We start from the raw sequence: 22,807 nt of genomic DNA on the forward strand, positions 1-22,807 counted from the left end.
GCAGGAGCTGAGCTGTTCTTGTTCTGGGCACTGTGAGATGGGGCAATGGAAGACAGGGAAGTTGAATCAAGTCAACCAGTAGCAAGACAGTCATACACTATTGACAGAGTCCTCGAGAGACGTGGGTGCAGTGTGGAACAAGGAAGGAATCAGGGAGCTGGTAAGAGGAGTTAAATTTAGGGAGTGAATTTGGGGAAAAAAGGCAACAAGAATTACTGACAGATTAGATACGGAGTGTAAAGAAAGGAAAATAATCTACCTGTAAGATAAATGCTGAAAGTGGAATTACTTAACCTAAGCCCATGACATATTTCAACACTGGGAAACATGAACCCGGAAGGGCTGGGCAGATATTTTGGACACATCAGTAAGTAACCAAGAACATCAATCTGAAAATGAACCTGGGTAAGCAATGAAATGGACCTTCCTTCTGGGTCATTGCTCTGTGTCACAGTACATACCTCAGGCTGCAAAAATTGCCAAATAAGATCCCTCAAAATGGAGTCCATTTTCAAAGGGCAACTGCTGCTGGCACAGGTCTGCTCAGTCCACAGTGCATAACTATTCAGTCTTATGTGAATTTTCTTTAAATATTACCAATTGTGAAGCTTAAAATAAATATCTCAAAACTACCTCTACTTTTTTTTAAATGAATATTTACTAACCTATCAAAGAGAAATGATCTGGATCATTCTCTTATTCTCACTATAGAAATTATTACAAAATGTTATCTTAAAAGGCAATCAAAGAGCATGTAGGAAAAAAAGCATCATTGAAGTATGTGAGGCCGGTAATTAATAAAATGTTGTCTTTCTTGATTTTGCGATTACTGTGGTATTCGTCAGTATAGCAATACTTGTAATTCATTGTGATTTCTTTTCTAGGTCTAAATGAATATATATATTTTTATGCTGAATTTATATTTTAATTTTGTATTATGTGTGTTACAGAGGGCTCCCTAAATTGTTTTTATTCAGGACCACAAAACCTGAACTTGCCCCTGACAAGTAGCATCACTGAATAAGACAGGGAAGGCTTGTCAGGGCACAGAAGGCTGTTACTGGCTGGGGGCATGTGATGGAGGAATAATGATCATGTTTTCTTGGCTAGGTCAAGTCAGAAATGTCCATTAGACATTTAAATGGGTAGATATAGACAGCTGCATCCAGGGGTCTGAAGTTTGAGCACAGTCATTGCGCGTGTGGTATTTGAATCCCTAAGAGACCATGAATTTCCTAGGAAAAGAGTGTACAGAAAAGGGAAAGAAGAGAGCAAGGTTCCTGACAGAGCTCAGAGACCCGCAACATTTAGAAATGTAGCATAGGAAAGGAGCCAGCAGGAGGCCAAACAAGAGCAGCAAGGCCGGGCAGGGAAGCCAGGCAGGTGTCTGCCCAGAAGCCCAGAAAGGATCTTGGGGAAGAAGGGAAGGCAGTCAGGCCCAGCCCTGCAGGGAGGCCAAGAGAGACAAGGGAGAGCTGGCCAAGAGCCTTGGCTAATGCTACTCCTACAGGAGCTAATTCCTAAGAGTGATGGGTGCACAGCTCTGGAGAGAACTCTGAAGAGCCTGGAGGGTGAGGAAGCAATGGCAGTGCATATAGACATCTCCTGAAGGTATGTGAAGGGGAGCAGGGAAAAGCAGGAGGTTCGCAATTGGTGTTTTTTTTTAATGGGTAGTATTAAATTAAAAACTGAAGATACACAAAAGAATAGGGACAAATGCAGAGCAATCCAGGGTCCAAATGCTTAAGTCCAAATGCTTGCTTTAAGTAAGAGCAAGAGAGAGAATGTGGTGACAGGTGCAGATAAGCAGATGGATCTGGTGCTGATTAGTCCTCATTTTATCACATCTGTTATTAATACAACATGGGATGATTTGGAATCAGAGAATGGTTATTCTTCAGACTATCAGGGATGGGGAATAAGAAAAGCAGTATCAGAAATTTGAGGGAAAAAAGAAACCAGACATAGTTTTTGAGTGGAAAAGTAAAACACAACTTTGCTTTTTTGTGTACTTTGCTACAAAATTGCAAACTGGGAAAAGACCTGCATGTTGTCCATTTCTGGAAATCCTATAGAATCAACCTGGTGTCTTGTACATGGTAAGCCCTCAGCGCACTCCCATTGGGTAAGTGGGGAGGTGGATGAGTGAGAAGAGCCTTGTGAGGGTCTGAAGGGAGAAATGAAGGTATGAAAGACTTCATCAAATGGGAGGAACTGAGGAGGATTCTAGATAAGAGGGTGGCATGAATAAAGACAAAAGTGATGCTTCTTATGGAGGACTTCCCCCTGACTGGGTAGAGGTGTGTGTCTGAGATGGAGACAGTTACGATCATGTGTGTTGGTAAGATTGGCCCAGGTGCGTCATGCCTTGAAAGTTATGTTCAGGAGATTGGATTCCAACTGAAGCATGTAATGTGGTTCTCAGGCTGAGGCTTATTTTGAAACTTTAATAAATACAGCCTGGCCAAACAGAAAATTTAAAGCTACAAGTAATTTCCAGTCACTCAAAATTTAAATTCAAAAAGTACAGACTTCTATTTTTTTTCGGGGGTGGGGGGCAAGCATCTGAATGAGTCTATATTATAAAAATGCAAAATAAATGTTTTTTTCTAAAATAAAGATATTAACTCCAAGAAACTAAGCTCATTCATGAGATAAGGGAACATGTTGTTGATGATGCAGAGAGAACTGCATCTTAGCAGCTGTGCACCCCTTAAAAAACAGTTTTCTCACACCCACTAGCAGGTGCATCTGTTCTTGTGGTGGGTTGTGTTCTTGTTTGGGTGGATGCTCACAGAGGTGAGGGGGTAAAGGGTAGGAAACGGTGAGTAGTTAATGACTACCTTACTAAAGGACTGCTTTGGGTTTGGCAGGATTCATCTTGGGCTAAAACCAATGGTGTCTTACAGTTGTTTTGAACATTGATTAGTCTTTTGAACATTGATTAGTCTTGGAAGTACCATTATTAGACTATTGTGTTATGATGTGGTTATCTGATAGAGCATGGAAGGCAAAGAAATAGGTAAAACCCCTATAGATGGAGGGTAGTGTTCCTCTTGAAAGAACTAAACATTGCCCTTGTCAATTACCCTGGCAAGATCCTAGGAGAGGAGAGAAGGATTAAGAAGATAGACCCTAATCAGACTAGCAAAAAGGAGAAACTCCTTTCTTTCTGCGGGACTGGTGGTGCTTTGGGTGCTGTCCCAGCAGTGGGCATGAGTGACTTCTTTGTAGGTAAGTCAATATTTAGGTGACTGTAAGGCAGTGGGTTGGTCTGTCCCTTCATTAAAAATCACATCTTATATTAGTGCTAAGTTTTCTTCTTGTGCTTCCTCAACGCTTGAATCAATTTCAATCCAGACTTTCAGCCTGGCCTAAGCAAGGTGGTAAATAAAGAACAGGTCTAGGACATGTTTGGGTTCCAGTAAGAGAAGGGCAGGGCAGAGCCCCTTCTGGAAGTGAGAGGGATGAATGCCCTGGATAATAATGCCATGCACCGTGGAACAGCAGTCCCTCAGGATGGTAGGCAGTGGTGCAGGGGCATGTTGGCTTTATTATGAAGTTCCATTATTAGACATGAAATAACCAAGAGAAACTATAGGTGAAGGTGGTAGCAAAAGTCATAATTTAGTAATTTAATAAAAATCATTGGAGTTTAAGCAGGCCATAGTAAGTCAGTCCTCTCTTCCTCCTTTGAATTTGAAAACATTAGAGATTTAGATGATTTATGAAGATTAAAGCATTAGTTCTATTATTGGTAGAACTCACTTGGACAGTGTCATATAAACATTTCAAGTAACCAGTGGATACATTTTGCCCTTTGGGGGCAATGCTCCTTGGGAAGATACCAAGACGGGAACAGTAGCAGGTGTGGGGGTCCCAATTGCCCACCACCTTCTAGGGCAGAAAACAATGGTCAGTAGGACCAGACATAAGATTCTAGGAAAGGGACTTGAACCATTGAACTGTGAAGTGTTCAAGCTACATTAATAAACAGCAAGCACTTGTCTGGGGAAATTTGAGTTCAGAGTCCTGCCAGCTCCAGGCTTGGGTCTGGGGATCATGATCGCTTCCAAGTTTATAACAGCAGGCAGTGTCCATTCCTCACCATGGCAGTGAAACCCTGCAGCCACTTAGCAGCTCCACTCTTCTCACAGCCTTCATCCCTGGGGAAACACAGATTTTTCTCCTGGCCTACTGAGGAGGCTGGGTCCAAGTCTCAGGATTAACTGGGATTGGCCGCCTTAACTCTGTGCTGTACCTTATTTGCATCCAACTCTCTTTCTGGAAGACTGATGAATGGGAATCTGTCTTAGACAAATGATTCAGGGCCACATCCAAGTGAATTTCCTACTGCTTTGTCCCCATTGTCCTAATTTCCCCAGACCTTCCAGTGCAGGGATAGGGTCTGCCCAAGTATGTCCACTGGTTGGAGGAGAAGAACACGTATGTGTCCCCAAACAGGATGCCATCAAAAGGAAAATCCAGAAAAGGCTGAACTTTTGTCCTTCTTCCAAATCACCAATCTGCTTAGCCATTCACCTGCCCTTAGGGAAGGGAGTAAAGGCTCCAGGAACCTTCAGAAACATTCCATGGATGCTGCTCCCTCCCATGGAGGGAAGCACAATGGTCTCTGTGGAAATGTGCGCAGATCAGAAATGAACTGGATCTAACAGTTCTGGAGGTGGATGGATGCTGGTGAGTGCTCCACAATAATGTTCCTGTTTGAATGCCATCGAACTATACACTTGAAAATGGTTACAATAGTAAATTTTATGTTATGCACATTTTAGTAAAATAAATAAATGTAAAAAACAAACCATGTTTTTGAGTTTCGTTTCTGCTTTGTTTTTGAATAGTTAAAATATTCACGTGATTTTAAATGTAAAGAAAACAGAAACAGCCCCTCCACAATCTGTTCCCTAGCTAATCCATTTTCTTCTCCAAAGGCAAACAATAATACCAGAATTTTGATATTCTTCCAAAGAGATTTTATGCATTCACAAATAAATACATTTTTAAGAATGTCTTTACACAAGCAGTATCATATTTTACACACTCTCCTGCAATTTGCTTTTTTAACTTAATGAAATTTCTTGGAGAATGTTCCATATCAGTACATCAGAGTTTCAGCATTCGTAGCTACATATTTTGCCAGTGCCCAGATTTCCACAGTTGATTTATCCAGTTTCCCCTGTGGTGCAAAACCAGATGTTTCAAATCTTTTGCTATTCTAAACAGTAGATAGCCTCTCCTATGTCCTTTCTCACCTATACCAACTCATAGAAGAGACATGGAATTGTCTAACTATGGTTTTAATAGTTTTTGATACAGGCAGACTTGACTGTTGAGTAGATATCAGGAACATGCTATTAACCGACAAGGACCTCAAATATGACAAGTTGTCCAGAAAAGCAACTATATGCATCCCACTCAGAGACCGTTGCTCCACAAGTTTGTATGTATACAAAGGTAGGGAAACTACAAAGTAAACCCAAGAAGATAATGTTTATTTTTCAAAACAGCAACTCTTTTTAGCAGAGGTCTGGCTAGTCCATAACATTTAACTACCTGATTATAAGTGAATTTTGTTGAAATAATTCCTTGCATTTTCCCCACCATGATTTCCCATATTTCTACCTAGACTACTCATTTTGTCCTATGACAACAAAAGAATCCTGCTGAGTTAGCCAGAGAGCACAATAGTACCTGTGTATCATAGGTGACGAAACAGAAGAACAAGGCAAGTTGCAACTTGTCCAAAGTCACCCAGCAAGTTCATAAAAGTACCTGAATTAAAATCCAGATCAACAACCAAATACTGTGCTCTTTCCACTGATCTATATTGTCCTTTTCCTCCAGTGCTCAAAAACAAATGAACTGAAGTGACCCCACTGGCCAGGAGAGCTCACAGTTTGAGGGCTGTTATTTGATGCTGCTACTCAAGAAAGAACCAGAGGTGAATTTTGAGCAAAATGAATTTTTCACATTGTACATACCAAAACGTTATGAAGTATTCAAAATCTCCCCTATGCGATACAACTCAGGGTGATATCGTCTAGAACAGAGAAGTCTAGCACTGCATCCAGAGACCAGAGATGCCAGATAATAGGGATTGTACTGGATGAAAGCAATTCTGGATTTTATATATGGTCAAGGGGAAATATACTCAAACTCTGTACTTAGAGTCATAGTTGATAGAAACAAAGAATTCTTAGAAGTTGGTATTCTCAACCTTGATCTAAGAGAAAGTCTATTCTGAGCATTCCAACAAATTATCCCCAGATCTCACTGAAGTAAAACAATAAAAGTTTACTTCTCACTTCTGTTACAATTGGATGTGGTTGTATGGGGCAAGGGTTAGGGAGGCTCATGCAGCGATGGTTGTGACAGGGATCACATCTGCCCACATCCCGTTGGCCAGGGCCCAGCACTGCCTCCCACTGCCGGAGAAGCTGGGAAATGAGTTTTCCTCTGTGTTCCATCAAAATGAGAATTTGGGTGAACACATAGCAGTATCTCTGCTTCATCAACATAAACTGGTTTGGAACTTAAATGGTAAGAGTCTGAAGAAATCAGCAAATACGTGAGAAAGGAGCAGCAATCTGAACAGGACCAGAGAGAGAGAGACATTTGCCTATAGACAAGTCTGGGGTTAAAAGGGCGTGGAAATTGATTCCAGAACTCCACCGTATATCATTTATGGCTTGTGGGACATGGAAGCGTGTTAGGGTTAACTGTGTAACAAACTGTACCTAATTCTTATTTCATAGTTGGAGTCAGTCATTCCCCATTAGCCTTTTTGCTGTCTTCATAAAGTCACGGGTTAAAGAGCCCCACTAGGTATTTCTGACATGCTGTCTGGGCTGGCAGAGTCTTACTGGCAATGAAGGCCAAGATTCCTAGTCCAGGGACGCTGAGCAGGGAGGGTGGGGTTCACTGAAATGGGGCCACCCTGGCCAGGCTTCTTCCTGTCTGCGATGCCGCACATTTCACTTGCTTCCTGGAAAAAAAGCAGTGAATGAGCAAGTGTCGACCTCAGGGTCCCTGGCAGAGTTTTTTTTTTTAAAAAAAAACAAAACACAAACTGTGACAAATCTCAGGGAAGCTAAAAAACAAACAATCATAACAGAGGCAGCCCAGCCACTATGAAAAGAGCTTCGGCTTCATTACTTCAAACCCAGATTCCTGTGAGTCTGGCAACCAACCTACATCAAGATAAATATCTGTCTGCCTGCCAGCCCTCATGCTTAAAAACATAGGTAAGCTCTATTCTCTGAAGGATGAGCCTCTAACCTCAGAAACGTGAATGTCCAGAAGGGAAGGTCTGTGCAAGGGAGAGAAAGAGAGAGATTCAGAGCTGGAAGGAGGCAGCTCAAGTGGATCCATGTTATACATAACATTATATGAAACTCTAGTTAATTGGGCTGTAGAGAAATCGGAACCCACAAGTAACTGACATCAGAACGGTTTGAAAGGCTCCCAGAAGATCTAACCCTTGCTGGCTCTGTAATCACCAGCACCTGCAAAGCTCTGTCTTGCAGAGGAGAGAGCAGAACACACCTGCCAGCTGACATCTGCCTGGAGGAAGGAAAGACAGGGCTTCAACGCAGAGCATGAGAGCACTGGCACCTCTTTTGCGCTCGGCTGTCAGGCTCAGTTGCACTGTACAAGGGTCTGCCTGTCAGCCTGCACTGAATCCCACTGAATGGTTCCAGGGCTTACTATCTGCACTCTGTTCTCACAGACATGTTGCCCCTACCTCTGTGCTCCCAGAGGAGTCTGGTTTCTATAACAACAGACCTCATGCCCCCAGCCCACCCAGCGTGGTGTGGTGTGGTGTGTGTGGCCCACCTGCCAATCCACGCTGACTTAGTCCAGCCCTTAGCCTGGTCCCTCCAGACCTGCAGCACCTGTTTCTATCCAGGCAACATGCTGATCATCAGTATTTCCCAAGAGTGGAAAGAAGAAAATGGAGACTCAGAAAATACATAAATAAAGGCAGAGCTTCTCTAAGGCATTCTAATCTTGGAGCAGTTTGTGTTTCCTTCTCTGCTGCTTTATTTGGTACTTATAAGCTTGCAGCAGGAGTAAGAAGGCAGCTGTCATTTGGCTTGCTCTGATGTGTTCCCAATCATCTTTCAGAAGAGAAGCTGAATTCAAGATTTTTAAAAATCTAGGAGCAGATTTTAATGCATTTATGGAGGTATACCTTTTGTGAGTTTTCTTCTCTTTCATGTGTAGGTTTTTCTGAGAGACCAAATTGGGGGAAGAGAATAGGTAGGAAGTTGTTCTGTGGGCTTGCAACAATCTGGAAGAAATAAGAGCGCACAATAGAAACAGGAAAATCTTCAAGATCGTGCTTTTTATTTCAACAGGATTCACATTTGCAGCTGTCCTTGTAAACAGAAGAACCACGTGACTGTTGTATGCTCTGAAGGAGCTAACAGACCTGCCTAATTCCGATGCAAAAGTAGCGGTTTCTTGCTGTAGGTTGTAAGAGCAACTTCCCCCCCTGCAGCTGTAAGGCCTGTTAAAAGCATTAGTCCTCTGAGGCTAGTTCCCTCTCTACCAATGGTAGTTGCTAAGAGCAGGTGACCTTACAAACTGTTTTAGCAACTTTTACTGCTGGGAACATTCTCTTGGGAGCTTTAGAAGCTGGCACAATAAATCTTTGTACCCACTTTGTTTATATTCTGAATAAAAACTTCTGCACTGAAAATGGGAGATTTTCTTCAAGCAAATATAACTGATGGAATAGATTCCTTGCATGTAGCTTTGAAGGTGTTAAAGTAATAATAATAATTGCTTTTGTTTTGATAAGCCTTAGAGGTTCCAAAGGTCTCTCACATTTCATATTCACGGTTACCATGCGAGGTAGGCAGGGCTGACCTTGACTGGCCCCCTATCAGAAGCTCAATGGGTTAAATGGTTTGCCAGTGTCACAAGGAAACTAGTTGGCATGAATTGCAACCCAAATATTCTGACAAATAAGTTATCGGGCTTTCTATCCTTCCATTCTGCTACACTTCAAAGATAATCCTGTGGATTTAAAAAAGGTAATGGCCACTCATGCACAAGCCCCTGGAAAATCCACAGACTGATGAAAGGAATCTATTTTGGTGATTCAAGGAAATATCGAGCTGCCAATTTTAGAAAAAGCAGCCAATGCAAATAAGCGTGATATATTCATATATTCATCCATTTGAAAGAAACCTGATGGCAGGAATTTTCTCCCAACAAGGCAGATTCTAGAATGTATCAGCCTCAGTACAAATGCATGTCATTCTCTGCAACCTTCATGCTTACAGGGAGACCACAGATTCCTTGAGCATGAAGACTGGCCAAAATCTGAGATAATTTAATCCCAACCCTATGTTACAGGGGAGGGAAGCAGGTTCAGAGAACAGTGCCTTGTTCAAAATCACTTTTGTAATAGGTATCAGAAGTAGGATGAAACCCCAGATCTTCAGACACCACACAGTTCAGAGAGACGCCTTGAGGTTCCAAATCACTAAAGCACCACTCTATTACACTCAGTTCAGTATTTAAGCAGGTGAGTGAAGTAAGGCTCTTTAGCTGGACCTGGAGCAAGGAAAGCTGAAATCAAAGGCTCAAGGTTGTTCTGACAGTGGGTGTTCCCCAAGTGCAGACTCTCTGGAAATCAATTCCATCTCTGCTTTGCCCTGGGACCTCAGGATTAGAGTGTGGAGCCAGGGCTGGCTGATGCTTGGTGTGGTATGATGGCTGGGACAGGGTTTGGCCGCGTGCTTCGGTGCTTTCTGCATTGCTTAGTTTATCAGCCAGGGCACAGTATGAGCCCCAGAAAATCCAGGCCAAAGCAATCCTAACCCATGTAGCACGGGGTTGTGGAACCTATTCAGGGGCTTTCTCAAAAGGCTTTCCAAGTCGTCACCAGTAGGTTTGTTTTCAAACCTGGGTCCAAAACCAAACCACTTATAGTTATGTCAGCAGGTTTGCCCAAGGTGTCCCTGATTTGTTGTCAGCAGGCTCCTAAAAGAAACACAAAGCTCAGGACTGGCAGACCCAGCAATGGCCTGAGAACAGGGTCAAGGAGAAACTTCCCCCTCACCTCTCTGCTTTAGGAACTTCATCAAACAAAACTGTACTGGGTGGGGGATTGCCCCCACAGAGAAGGAAATGCTGTGGTGTGCTGCTCTGACTCCTCTACCCTAGGACCCTGGAACATGCCCTCCCACATGTCAGGAATGTGGCCCATGGGTGGCCCATAGCTGAGTCCCTTCCCAGGGATTGCCCTTGGTCAAAGGTCACTGCCTCATTCAAGGTTACCACCCCTTCCCTGGAAACAGTCTTGCATCCCACAACTGGTCAATGTAGGGGTACAAAATGTTGGTTCCTAGATTAATTTGGTATATTTTCAAATATCAAAAATTCAAGGAACTCTACTCTTCCTTGAGGGATTGGGGGTGCAACTTTGGCCTCTACTGAGGTCTGCCTCCCAGAGTCCTTTATAGGTATAAGTGCTCCCCGGTAAACTACCTGCATGCAAATATTTATATTTGTCCCAGAATATTTTCTCCAGAGAACTTGACCTACCAAAGACACACACACACACACACACACACACACATTTTATCAAAATTTTGCCTCCTTTGAGACCAAAATCTTGATTCTTGTCTTCTGATGGAGACTCCTCCAACGACTTTAGAGCAGATGCCTAGAAGGCTGCTTTCAGACATCTGAAGAAATCTGTATTTGTTCCTAATGGCTGCTATAACAAAACACAACATACTTTGTGGCCTAAAACAAAACACATGTATTCTGTTATAGTTCTGGATGTCAGAGTCTGAAATCAGTTTCAATGAGCCCAACTCAAGGTGTCAGCAGGACTGGGCTCATTTTGGAGACCAGACAAAGAAACCAATCTCTCATCTTTTCCAGCTTCTAGAGTTGAATGTTTTGCATTCCTTGGTTCAAGGTTCCCTTCTCCATTTTCAAAGCCAGCAGCATAACATTTTCTACAACGGCCATACTGCCTTATTCTTCTTTGTCAAATCTCCCTCTGCCTCCCTTTGGGAAGGATGCTTGTGACTGCATTTAGAGCCTACCTGGATAATTTTACTTCTTGATGCTAGAACTTGCTAGAACTTCTCCCCCTCCTTATTTTTATTTCTCCTTCTATTCCTTTACCCCCTAAATTCAACATCTGCACTCCCCCTGGAGACTCTGTTGTGTGAATAGAATAACATTATCAGCACACTACATCACTGGGGAGGAGGGAAAGGAATGAAATTGTAGTTTAAGACCAATTGGCAGAAGCCTGTGTCACTTCTATAAAGCATCCTCTGTCAACCTAGAATGATACTGCATGACCCTTCAGATAGGGATCTAGAAGGCTATATCTTCTCATGCTTATTGGCTGGAAATAAGGCTGATCTTAAATTCTGTTGATTCCAAGAAACGTTCTGCAATCTCACCATTTTTTTTAAAAATAGGTTGTTTCCACTTCTTTTATGGACCTATGTTAGTTTTCTGTCACTTCAATGAACATCCGAAACATATCTACTTAATAAGAGAAAAGGTTTATTTTGACTTACAATTTTTAACGTTTCTATCCCTGATTGATTAAGATCTGTTAATTTAGACCTTTGGCACAGCATCATATGACCAATGTGTGTGGTGTGCCCAAACTGTCCACTTCATGGCAGAGAGAAGAGGAAGACTGGGTTCCCACAATCCCCTTTGGTGGTACATCCCCAGTGACCTAAAGACCTCCCACTAGGCCCCGCCTCTTAAAATTTCCACCCCCTCCGGAAAGCACCAAACTGGGGACTAAGCCTGTAACACAAGGGCCTTTGAAGGACATTAAAGATCAGAACTAGCAGGACCATATAGCTTCATCTACATATTTGTCCCCCCTCCCCAAGAATGTGAGCTTCTTTCTACATCTTTCTGTCCCAATACAGCAATTATTCAGGATCTACCTGAGTGAACATGGCCTCTGCAGAACTCTGCTACCTATAGTCTGTGAAATGGCCTATCATCCCAGCCACCCTGGCTGTGCCACACACAAAGGACAGGCCCTCAACACCCAGTGACATTTGGCAGTCAAAGGAAACTTGTGAATGCAATCTGTAAACATGACAGCCAACGATGTGACCCTGGGGAAAGCCCTTCACATGGGTCTTTCCTTGTTGCTTTTATATTTAGTACAAATAAAAAAACCTGCAACTATTTTTCTCAGTGGTGGGTTATCAAACAGTAATCAAAAAGAGTAAGAAATAATTGTTATTTTCTCCCTATTAGGGCATATACTCCTTAAATGTGTGTCCACTTCTACCTGACACTTAGCTCTCCCATGCCTGGCTCATGGGATATGCACAAATATTTATTGTACTGAAAAAGATTCAGAAGGAAAAGACCTGAATATCTATTCTCAGTTCTTATTTTTTTTCCTATATTTAAAAGTTTTTAATTAAGAAGTATTTCAACCATATAGAAAGGTGTAGAAAAAGAAACAGATAACCATAAGCCTACCCTCTAGATTAAATATTTCCCCATATTTACTTCAAATCATTTGTAACAAAAGCAAAACCAAAAGACAGCTAAAGCCACAGCCCCCCTTCCCTTTCATCCCTTCTCCATCTTTCTTCCACAGAGGAACCTCTGCCTGAAGTTGGCATGAGTTATTCCCACGCATGAGTCTGTACTTTCAGTAAATATTTATAAATCCCAAGCCACATTTACTATTGTTTTTTATGCATTCAGAATTTACATAAATGGCATCGTATTCTTTTGCAACTTGCTTTTCTTACCCAACAGAATATTTTAAAGACTTATTCTAAATTCTATGTTGTATGGATACAATGTAGACCTAGCTTGTTTATTTTGACTGCTTTTCTGTTGCCTTTTTAAAATTTTTTAATTTGTTTTAATTAGTTATACATGACAGTATAATGCACTTATGCACTTTGATATATCATACATAGATGGGATATAATTTCTCATTTTCTGTTGCAGAATCATATTGGTCACAAAGTCACATATATACATACGGTAATAATATTTTTTTCATTCTACTATCCTTCCTATCCCCACATCACCTCCCTTCCCCTCCCATCACTTCCCTCTAACTAATCTAAGGTAATGCTATTCTTCCTTAGTGCTGCTGCCTAATTGTGAATTATCACATGCATATTAAAGAAACATCCGGCCTTTGGTTCTGTGGGATTGGCTTATTTCACTTAGCATGATATTCTCCAACTCCAACCATTTACTGGCAAATGCCATAATTTCACTTTTCTTTAAAGCTGAGTAATATTCCATTGAGTGTATGTATATATATATATATATATATATATATATATGCCACATTTCTTTATCCATTTATCTATTGAGGGACACCTAGATTGGTTCCATAGTTTAACCATTGTGAATTGAGCTGCTATAAACATTAACATGACTGCTTTACTGTAGTATGCTGACTTTAAGTCCTTTGAGTATGAACCAAGGAGTTTCCGTTGCTTTTTGAGGGAATATTAGTTATTGCTTTATTGTCATTTGTTTCCAGGAACATGCTTGGGCACGCATCTTTGTACTTGTGCACATAATTTCTTAGGGTAAATACCTAAAAGTAGAATTGCTAATTAGTAGGGAATATAGTTCTTGACCCTCTTCAGTATTAACAAATTGCTCTCACAAGTAGTTGTGCCTATTTGAACTCCCACTAGATGAGAACTTTCTATTTTCCTGCATCTTTACCATCCCTTGTGGGGCTTTTAAATTTTTCCAGTCTGATAGGTGCAAATGGTATTTAATCATTTTAATTTACATTTCCCTAATTGCTCATGGGGGTAAGAATTTAAACATGCTTACTAGCCAATTTTATCTCTGCAGGGTGTGTGTGTGTGTGTGTGTGTGCATGCATATGTGAGAGTCTTTCTAATCCTGTGCTCTTTTCTTATAAATTTGTAACTATTTATTGTGAAGTTATTCTTTGAGTTGCAAACATCTTTCTCAAACTTTACCTTACCTTTCAATTTTGTTTATGTTATTTCCTATTATAAATAACTTTTAAATTTTATGTAGTCAAATTCATATGTTTATTCAAGACTTTTCTCTGTTCTTTATTTAATAAATCTGTGCCTAACTATATTTAAGATATTCTCCCACACTGTTTTTTAAAAACTCTAAAATTTTTGCTCTCCCATTTAAATCTTTATCCATCTAGAATTTACTTTTGTTGATCTGGAAAAAATAGGGAACTAATTTATCTTTTTCTAAAGAGAAAGCTAATTGTCAAGCATAATCCAGAGTTTCTCAGTATTTGAAATGCTCATGGAAAAGTGGGTCAATTCCCAGAATCTCTGTACCAGTTTGTCTATCCCTACACCTGTACTAGAATTCTAACATTAGTATAACAAAGTGACAGGTCTTAATAGCTGGGGATGTGATTCTACTTTTTTTGGTTTTTACCTTAAATTTGTTTTGACATTCATTAGTTCTTCCTCATCCAGTATTTTAGGACCAGCTATTGGATTCCTATGAAAAGCACTATTGTCAGTTCTGTGTATCTATAATTGTTATCTGAAGTATTAGTTTAGCTAATACGTCATCTCACAAATTTTGATCTACAGTTTTCCCATCATTATTCTAGTTTTTAAAATTTTCCTTTATGATCTCTACTTTGACTTTCTAATTATTTACAAGTATTTTTAAATTGGTTCTTTTTTTTTAGTTCCATTTTTGTAACATATTTCCAATGTTGTTGGATTTGAAAGGGAATGTGGTCTGTATGATTCATTGATTTGTTATTTTTAGATACTTGTTGTATGACCAGTTATGTGGTCATTCAAAAAATAAATTCAATGTGTATTCTCTAATTTTTAGGCTCAGGAAATGTTATGTTTGAGTTATTAAATATGTGATTTAAATCTTTTACACATTTACTAATAATCTTGCTTGCTTTAGATATTTAATGTTGAGCATTGTGTAGACAGTTCACTGAGATTGTGGCTTTCTTTATATATTTTTAATTCCAATCATTTGTGGTTTATATATTTTCAGACTGTATTATTAAAAGTCTATGCTCAGAATTTTTTGGTCTTTTTGAGGGGGGTCCCTAGCTTTTTTGTGTGATAATTTCTCCTCTGTTTTCACCTCTTCTTCCCCCTTAGAAGCAACAGGCCCAGGACCCTGACACCTTTGCCCACCCCTATCCACTCTATTCCTGAATTAGGGTTTTATAGCACACCTTTGAGAAGCAGATGATGCCAGCTCTGCCTCAGGATACCCCTTACTTGATGCCCACTGCTCTGGGTAATGTTTCCATTAATTTTGTGATTCAAACATTTACCCATCTCCAGGATTTGCTAAAATTGGAGGATGAATTTTATTTTTCATTCTTCTTTTGGATGCTTTGTAAGAAATAATGATTTTTTTTTTTTTTTGCCACCATCTTCACTCTGGTACTTTGACTTAATAAAGCTTAAAGTTAATCAATGGCTCTGCTCTCCTCCTGGGCACTACTTTAGAACATATTAATTCTGATCATGCCTTCTTGTATTACAAGCTCTAGCATTTTAGTTACACCTTGCTTTTACAACCTCAAAGCTAATCATCATCAGATGGATCTACGCTTGTTTAGACTTACCAGTCTCTGCTCACCTTTGTTTCTTGCTTCTTGTGCTTTCTCCCAGAGTAGAGTTTTAGCATTTCTTCGGGGGGGGGGGGGAGGTTGTGAGTAGTAATTTATTTAAATCTTTGCTTATCTGATGATATCTTTATTTTTCCTCTCACTCTTGGATTTTACTTTAGCCGAGAATAGAATCGTGAGGTGTCAATTATTTTTCCTCAGCACTTTGAAGTTGTCTCATTACTTGTCTCTGTTGTTGTCACAAAGTAGTCAGCTGGCAATTTAATTCATAGTTGTCTAAATTTTGATTTCACACACTTAGAAGTAAAACCAATTTTGAGACCAGACTTTTAGAACAAGTACATATGTACATACAGATCTATATGTTTGATTGTAGTAATAGGTACATAATGTAACATATAAAATAGAAACATAAAGGGATATATATACAGCTTAAAAATCTAATTTATTTTGTTCGTATAAAAAGGATTTGCTTTTCCTAAATTGTTAAAAGTTATAATTAATAATATGTTAAAGAGCTAAATGCAGATATAAATGTTTTGAAATATTTGGTTTAATATCACTTTAACATAAAGTAATAGAAACCTCTGGTTTTATGTTTGAATTATTTTGATAATTGATTTCAGTGATTATAACTACCAATAACTACAAAAAATTATTACCATACAAAAACACATAAATGTGAGAATACATGAGGAAAATGGTAACTTTACTTACTAAATCATGATACTTATTTTTTATGACACTCATTTTTAAGCCCCATTTACCAATTTCACTAAAGTTTTTTTTTTTTTTTAAATTCAACTTTAGTTCTAATTTTCCCCTGATGTCAATCAATTGTTCTTACAAAGTATTTGAAGTTTGTTGCATCTTTACGCATTTAAAACAATATGTTCAACCTCCTCCACTCTTCATTTGGAAGAGTTGTAGACTGGTTAGAAATTCTGTTTCCAAATATTGTTTGTGTTCTTTTTTTGGAAAATATGCAGATATAAGATTTTTTTTTCCTCTTTCATCAGTAACACCTTTACATTGTTTTGGTGACAAAAACTAATTACAGAAGTTCGGAAAATGTTTGACATCCTCAACAGCTGGAATCACTTTTGCTAGCTCTCTGTGCCACTTGAGACAAAATGCTTCCGTTTTCTGTTTCCCTCATTTGAAAAAAAGAGGGCTAGCAGATGAGCTCTGAATGTTCTACCAGTCCTCAGGTGCTAAGATGCATTCCTCACCCACCCTCACCCAGCCCAGCAGAAAACTCGGCCCTTGGGGTAGATCCAGTTAAGTGAGTCATCGCATATCTTGTGGGAGGATGCTGTAAAGGCACCAAGAAAGGAGGATAGTCATGTGCAAATCTGGATGAATTTCCAAGGAGTAATCCAAAGAAAAGAGCAAGGCAAAAAGAATATGTAAAATATCACCCCGTTTGAATGTTTTTAAAAATCTATAGATGGATGGATGTAAAGTTACTTGTATAAACAAGTTTGGGGTACAGACTGTTTAATGGTTATGAGAAAAGGGACTAGGTACTGGACGCACATCCTCATTCTCTCTCTCTCCTCTCTCTCTTTTTGCACCTTTTTGAAGTATTTGAGTTGTGTAATTCAGCACATGTTACATTATACACAAACAGAAGTACAATTGGTCCTCTGTACCTAGGGGCTCTGCATCTGTGAATTCAACCTGCTTGGGATTAAAAATATTCAGGGAAAAAATTGCATCTGTACTGAACATTCAGTACATTTTTTTTACCTTATCATTATTCCCTAAGTAATACTGTAAAACAATTATTTACATAGAATTTACATTCTATTAGATATTATAAGCAATCAACAGATGATTTAAAGTATGTAAGAGGATAAGTGTAGATCATATGCCATTTGATACGAGGGACTTGAGCATCTGTGTAGTTTGGTATCAACCCCCTATAGATAATGAGGGGATGATGGTGTAAATATGTACTTTGTGTGTGGTGTGTGTGTAAAATAAGGTCATATATATGACCTATATAATATATGATATAATATATATTATATACCATGCATGTTTTCCACACTGAAAACAGAGTTTTCTCAACAGACTATATGCCTTTTTTCTGCCTTGTTTTCTTCTTAATACTTTTCTGTTTAAAAAATTTTAAAAAAAAATGTAGAAAAATGTAAGACCTGATAGTATACCTGTATCCGTTTCTTAGGACTAAATACCAAAAACTGAGTGGCTCAAATACCAGAAAAGTGTTATCTCCCAGTGCTGGAGGCTAGAGGTCTGAAACCAAGGTATTGGTAGCACTGGTTTCTTCTGAGGGCTGGGAGGGAGAATCAGCTCCGAGCCTCTCTCCTTCGCTCATGGATGGCATCTTCTCTGTGTGTCCTCCTGTCATCTTCCCTCCATGTGCATTTACATTTCCAAATTTCTCCTTTGAATAAGAACGCCAATCATATTGGATTAGGACCCACCCTAATGACCTCATTTTAGTTGTGTTACCTCCAAGAAGACCTTATTTCCAAATAAGGTCACATTCTTAGGTTCTAGAAGTTGGACTCCAACATATGTTTCGAAGGGACACAATTTAACCCATAACAGTATCTACTATGATCATAATCCATAGAAGTAGAAGTGTTTTTTTTTTCTAGAGAAGGTAGCATTGGGTCACATTCTTGAAGGGTCTTCATCTTATAATAGGGAGAAAAGGAGTTAATTTCACAGCCCCCATCTTCTCTTTCCCCAGAACAACATGGGAAAATGAGACATTGAGAATGGCCAGGACACTCAGAAACCTATCTGCTTGGAAACAAATGTTTCATTCAATGCAATGAATGCAAGGAAGAACTTCTGAATACCGGGGGTAGCCTTGTGATGGAACTCAGTTATCCCACAGATAAGCCCCCAGTTGTGGGGAATTGAGTCAGAAGCTCCAGATGGGATCTTCCCTGGGTGGGAAGTGGATTAGACCAGTTCTCATGCTTCTGTGGAGTCCTGTCCAGTGCAGACACCCAAGGAGGGGGCTTTGGAGGGGGACAGGCATAAGAGATTCATAAACCAAAAACACTCCTACTCAGGGAGGAACAAAACCCCAAATGCAGGAAAGGAAAGTCCTCTCTAAATCCTGAAACAGTGAATGAGGAGACAAAGAGAGCAGGGAGGGAAGATAATCTGATGAGCAGGGTTTGATTCCCCAGAGCAGAGCTTTGCAGCCATATTTTCCCAGAGCCACACAGTCCAGGCCCAATACATGGGATCAAGAGTATGAGAATTTTGGCCCAAGATGAATAAACCTGGTCTCAACAGCTGCCACCCACTCTGGAAATTTGTATGTTCAAAGAATGCGAGCACTTGAGACTATTTCTAGTTCCAGCTGCTCCATGGTATTAATAAAGGTCTAATTGCTCAAACCACGTGGAGGGGACCTGGTGTTCATTTTCCTGACACATGGAATATGTGGTTTGTAGGCTGAGCTGTCAGGTCCAGATCACCTCCAGACCCTGCCTATTGCAAGCACATTTCATCACCAGGGAGGGCTTGCTAAGCTCGGTCAATGGCCTCATTATGGCTGTTTATACCCCTAACACCGGAGCCAACATGACAGGTTAGACTCCCCGTCAAAGAATTGTGGCACCCAGCTTCTTCTAGACCCATTTCCCAGGTAATGTGATGTGGAGAAATTTCATCAAATCATCACACCTGAAGATGAAGGAGCCATTTACCTAGCATTTAGGTCATATTTATAAAATATTCCTAACTTTCACCAGATCATTGAATATAGAGGATGCCACATTGTAATTCAGAGACACTCTCTGTAGATAATTAGGCTTCCTTTTCAAAAGGAGTTCAATAGGGGCCACGGTGTTGTAGTTACATTCCTGCAGGGAGGCATGAGTAGGCTCAGTTTCTAGGGAACAATGACCCTCTTCTTGCCCTACCCCACCTACATAGAGTGCTTGCTGTCTGTCCTCAAAATCTAAATGTATGTTACTACCCAATTGCTTCATGGCACTCTGTTAAAAATTCTCAAAAGCCTACTCATCAGTTGTCCCATCCTAGAAAATACCAAAGTCCATAAATGTGTGTGTGTGTGTGTGTGTGTGTGTATATATATATATATATATATATATCCATATTTTGATGAGGAATATTCCTTTCTAAGTTTATTCACTTTTAATTTCTCTTTCCAGCTTGTGAAGAAGTTCTTTGAGAGAGTGTTGTTCCTTATTAGATCTCCCATGCAGGCTTTGGACTTTAATGAATTAAATGACTCTCATAAGGGACTCCATGGAAATATGCCTTGCTAAAGTGTGGGCCTGATCCTAGGGACCCACAGATCCCTGAGTTTTAAGAAAAGCTGGGCATTGATGAGCTGTGGTATATAGTGATTAAGAATCCAAACTCTGCAGTTAGACTACTGGGTTTATTTATATATCACGTGACCTTGGTCAAGTATCTTAATTTGCTGTCTTGGTTTGCTTACATGTAAATCAGGAACACTAGCAGTCCTTCTTCATAGGATAGTTGTGAAAACTAGGCAAATTATCATGAGTAAATGCTTTGCAATAGAGACCAGCCATTACTATTGTCTCCACTGAAAATGGTTAGATCAAGTTAAAATGGGGCCCTATTAGCTCAACATCAAGCTCAACATCCGCTCTCAGTGGAGGACAAATAAATGCTGAATTTGCATAGGTGTTCTTCAACAGAGCTGCACTGTGTCCAATGCAAAGAGGGCACAACATGGTCATAGAAAGATTGAGTATGGTTTCCTTTATGGGAGGGGTGCATATTCCATGACTCTGAACAGGAAGTCCAACTCTGTCTTTGAAGAGTCTTGGCCCACCGTAGCCAGGAGTTTAAAGAGACAGATACCCCTGATCAATAGAGAGCCCAGTGCACATGAGGAGAGACCATTCTTTGGTTAAGTAGGCAGCAGGAATTTTGCAGAATGTTTTTCTAGAGTCTAGCGGTGCCCCAATCTGTGCCGTAGCTAGCAGGGACAGCTAAAGCAGCTAGAGATGAAGACTGTGCTTTAAACCCAAGTTTGATAGAACTGCTAGCAGAGACAAATGCTGTGATGTACAGGTCAAGCTTAGCAACTGACATCAAGCCAATATGATGAAAGAGAATTCAGACATGAACACATTCAGATGTGATCTATGCAGAAATATCTGCTTGGAAGAGACCACTGTGCTTACTGTGGTGTGCTATGATAAGCCCTCCAGATCCCCCCTTAGGGATGAAAGCAGCTCTTGCTCCCCAGCCTGGCACATGGCCCTCAGTGCCAGCTCTTTCTGGAATTGCCTAAGCTGAGTAGCCTCACTCAGGGACATGTTCCTTCCTGGGACGTCTTGATCCAGTGACTGACATACTTGGGACAGCCCTGAAGTCAACTTGTCCTTAGAAGTCCCACCAAAACAGTGAAGACTCCTGAGGGGATCCCTTGAGGTTTGGCCTATCCCTCTGCCCAGCCTTACTTCCATCCTCTCTTTTACACAGCTGGGGACCCCAAGGACACACCCTCCTGATGAGCTGCCCCCTAAGCTCCTTCCTTAGGGGACTGTGAATCCCAGCTAATCGACACCTCACCTTTCCTATTGGTGAGTTGGGCCATGGGGCAGGGCTCTGGCCAAGGAGAGAAGGGCCTGGAAATTGCCCAGGGCTCTCCTTCCCTGTCACAGTGCCCCTGGGATCATTATGTGTAAAGTAGCCCAGACACTGCATGGAGCACTTGCATGAGTGGAAAGTGTTAAATCTCTGAGATTTGGCTTGTTTTTTGTTCTGTCTTGTTTTTGTGTTAATTTGTTGTTGTTTTCTTAATAAAGCCTAACTCACCCCATCTTATCGAGTGCATCCATATGCAAAGATTTTTCTAATCCCAGCATGAGAAACAACCAATCATTAATATTTGAACACACTTTAAAATATTGTTTGTCACCTATGTCAGCTGAAGTTAACTGTTAGGGAATTAACAGTTCATCCTCAGTTCATCCTGCATCATAGATTCAGTTAGTCTCAATAATCTCTAACAAATTCTTTTATTGTATTTATAAATTTTAGTTATTCTCAATGATAATATTTCCCAATGAATCTTTTTCTGTGTCTTTATAAAAGTCTCAAATAAACCACTCAGCAAATAAACCTGTGCAGAGTGAAAACAACTGAGAATTGTAGTCAATATTCTGATTGACTGGAACGGAAAAGATCCAAATAAATATGAATATATAGATATGCACATGCTGATTGCCTCTTTAAACCAACACTAATTAAACATCCATTATATGTACCATGTGACCTGAATCTGAGCCTGTCACTGGGAGCCAGTGTGGTGGGGAGTGCCAGGTGCACAGGTGGCTGAAAGGAGGGACTACTCAGCATTGCCTGGGGAGGGCCAGGGAAGGCTCCGCAGAGAGGACCCCAAGGCTGCAACTTGAGAGAACATTTGTGGTTCACCAGGCACATGAAGAAGGAGAAGGTATTTCGGGTGCTCTGAAATGGCCCGGTACATTCAGGACAGGAGATGATAAGGTGACTGAGAGGGCAGGTCAGGAGGTGTGGCTGAGGTTGGAGAGGAAGTCCAGGCCAGATCCTAGGAGGTCTGTATGTGATGGCATGGGATTTAGACATTTCCATTTATTTTTTCATTTATTCACTGCTACATTTGTTCTGACCCTTTTAATTGTTGCTCTTCTGTGATGATTTATTTCTGAGAGGTAGAATTTGTGGACTCATGAACTTCAGGAATCACTGAAACTAATTTCCCACAGTTCATACCAGTCAAAAGAGCCCAGAGACTCTGAATCCCCGGCTATCACATCACAGGCACTTAGTCCTGGCCCCTAAAGATGCCCCTAGCAATTGTAAGGATTCCTGAAAGAAGCTTTCTTGGGTGTGTTTAAGATGAAAGACTCTTTTACTTATCTAGGACTTTGCTGTCTTTAGCATGAAAAGTGTCAGAGCCCACCTCGACTTCCCACAGCCCAACAGAGGATGAACCAAACCTTACAGAAGGTTTAGGGATAATGGAAGGAGAAGTGGGCCTCAAGAGTACTTCTGACTTGCAGCAGCAGCAGCAGCAGCCAGCTCAAGCACACCTGCCAGAGCCATTCTGTGTTCCTGGTGCCAGGTCTCCCTTGTGAAAGAGTCCTGTATACCCTTCACCAGAAAGTTTGGGCCCAACTGTCA

Source organism: Marmota monax, unplaced genomic scaffold (assembly GCF_021218885.2).
Source record: "Marmota monax isolate L192 unplaced genomic scaffold, Marmota_monax_Labrador192_F-V1.1 WCK01_AAM20220418_F8-fsc00004, whole genome shotgun sequence".
Taxonomy (NCBI): domain Eukaryota; kingdom Metazoa; phylum Chordata; class Mammalia; order Rodentia; family Sciuridae; genus Marmota; species Marmota monax.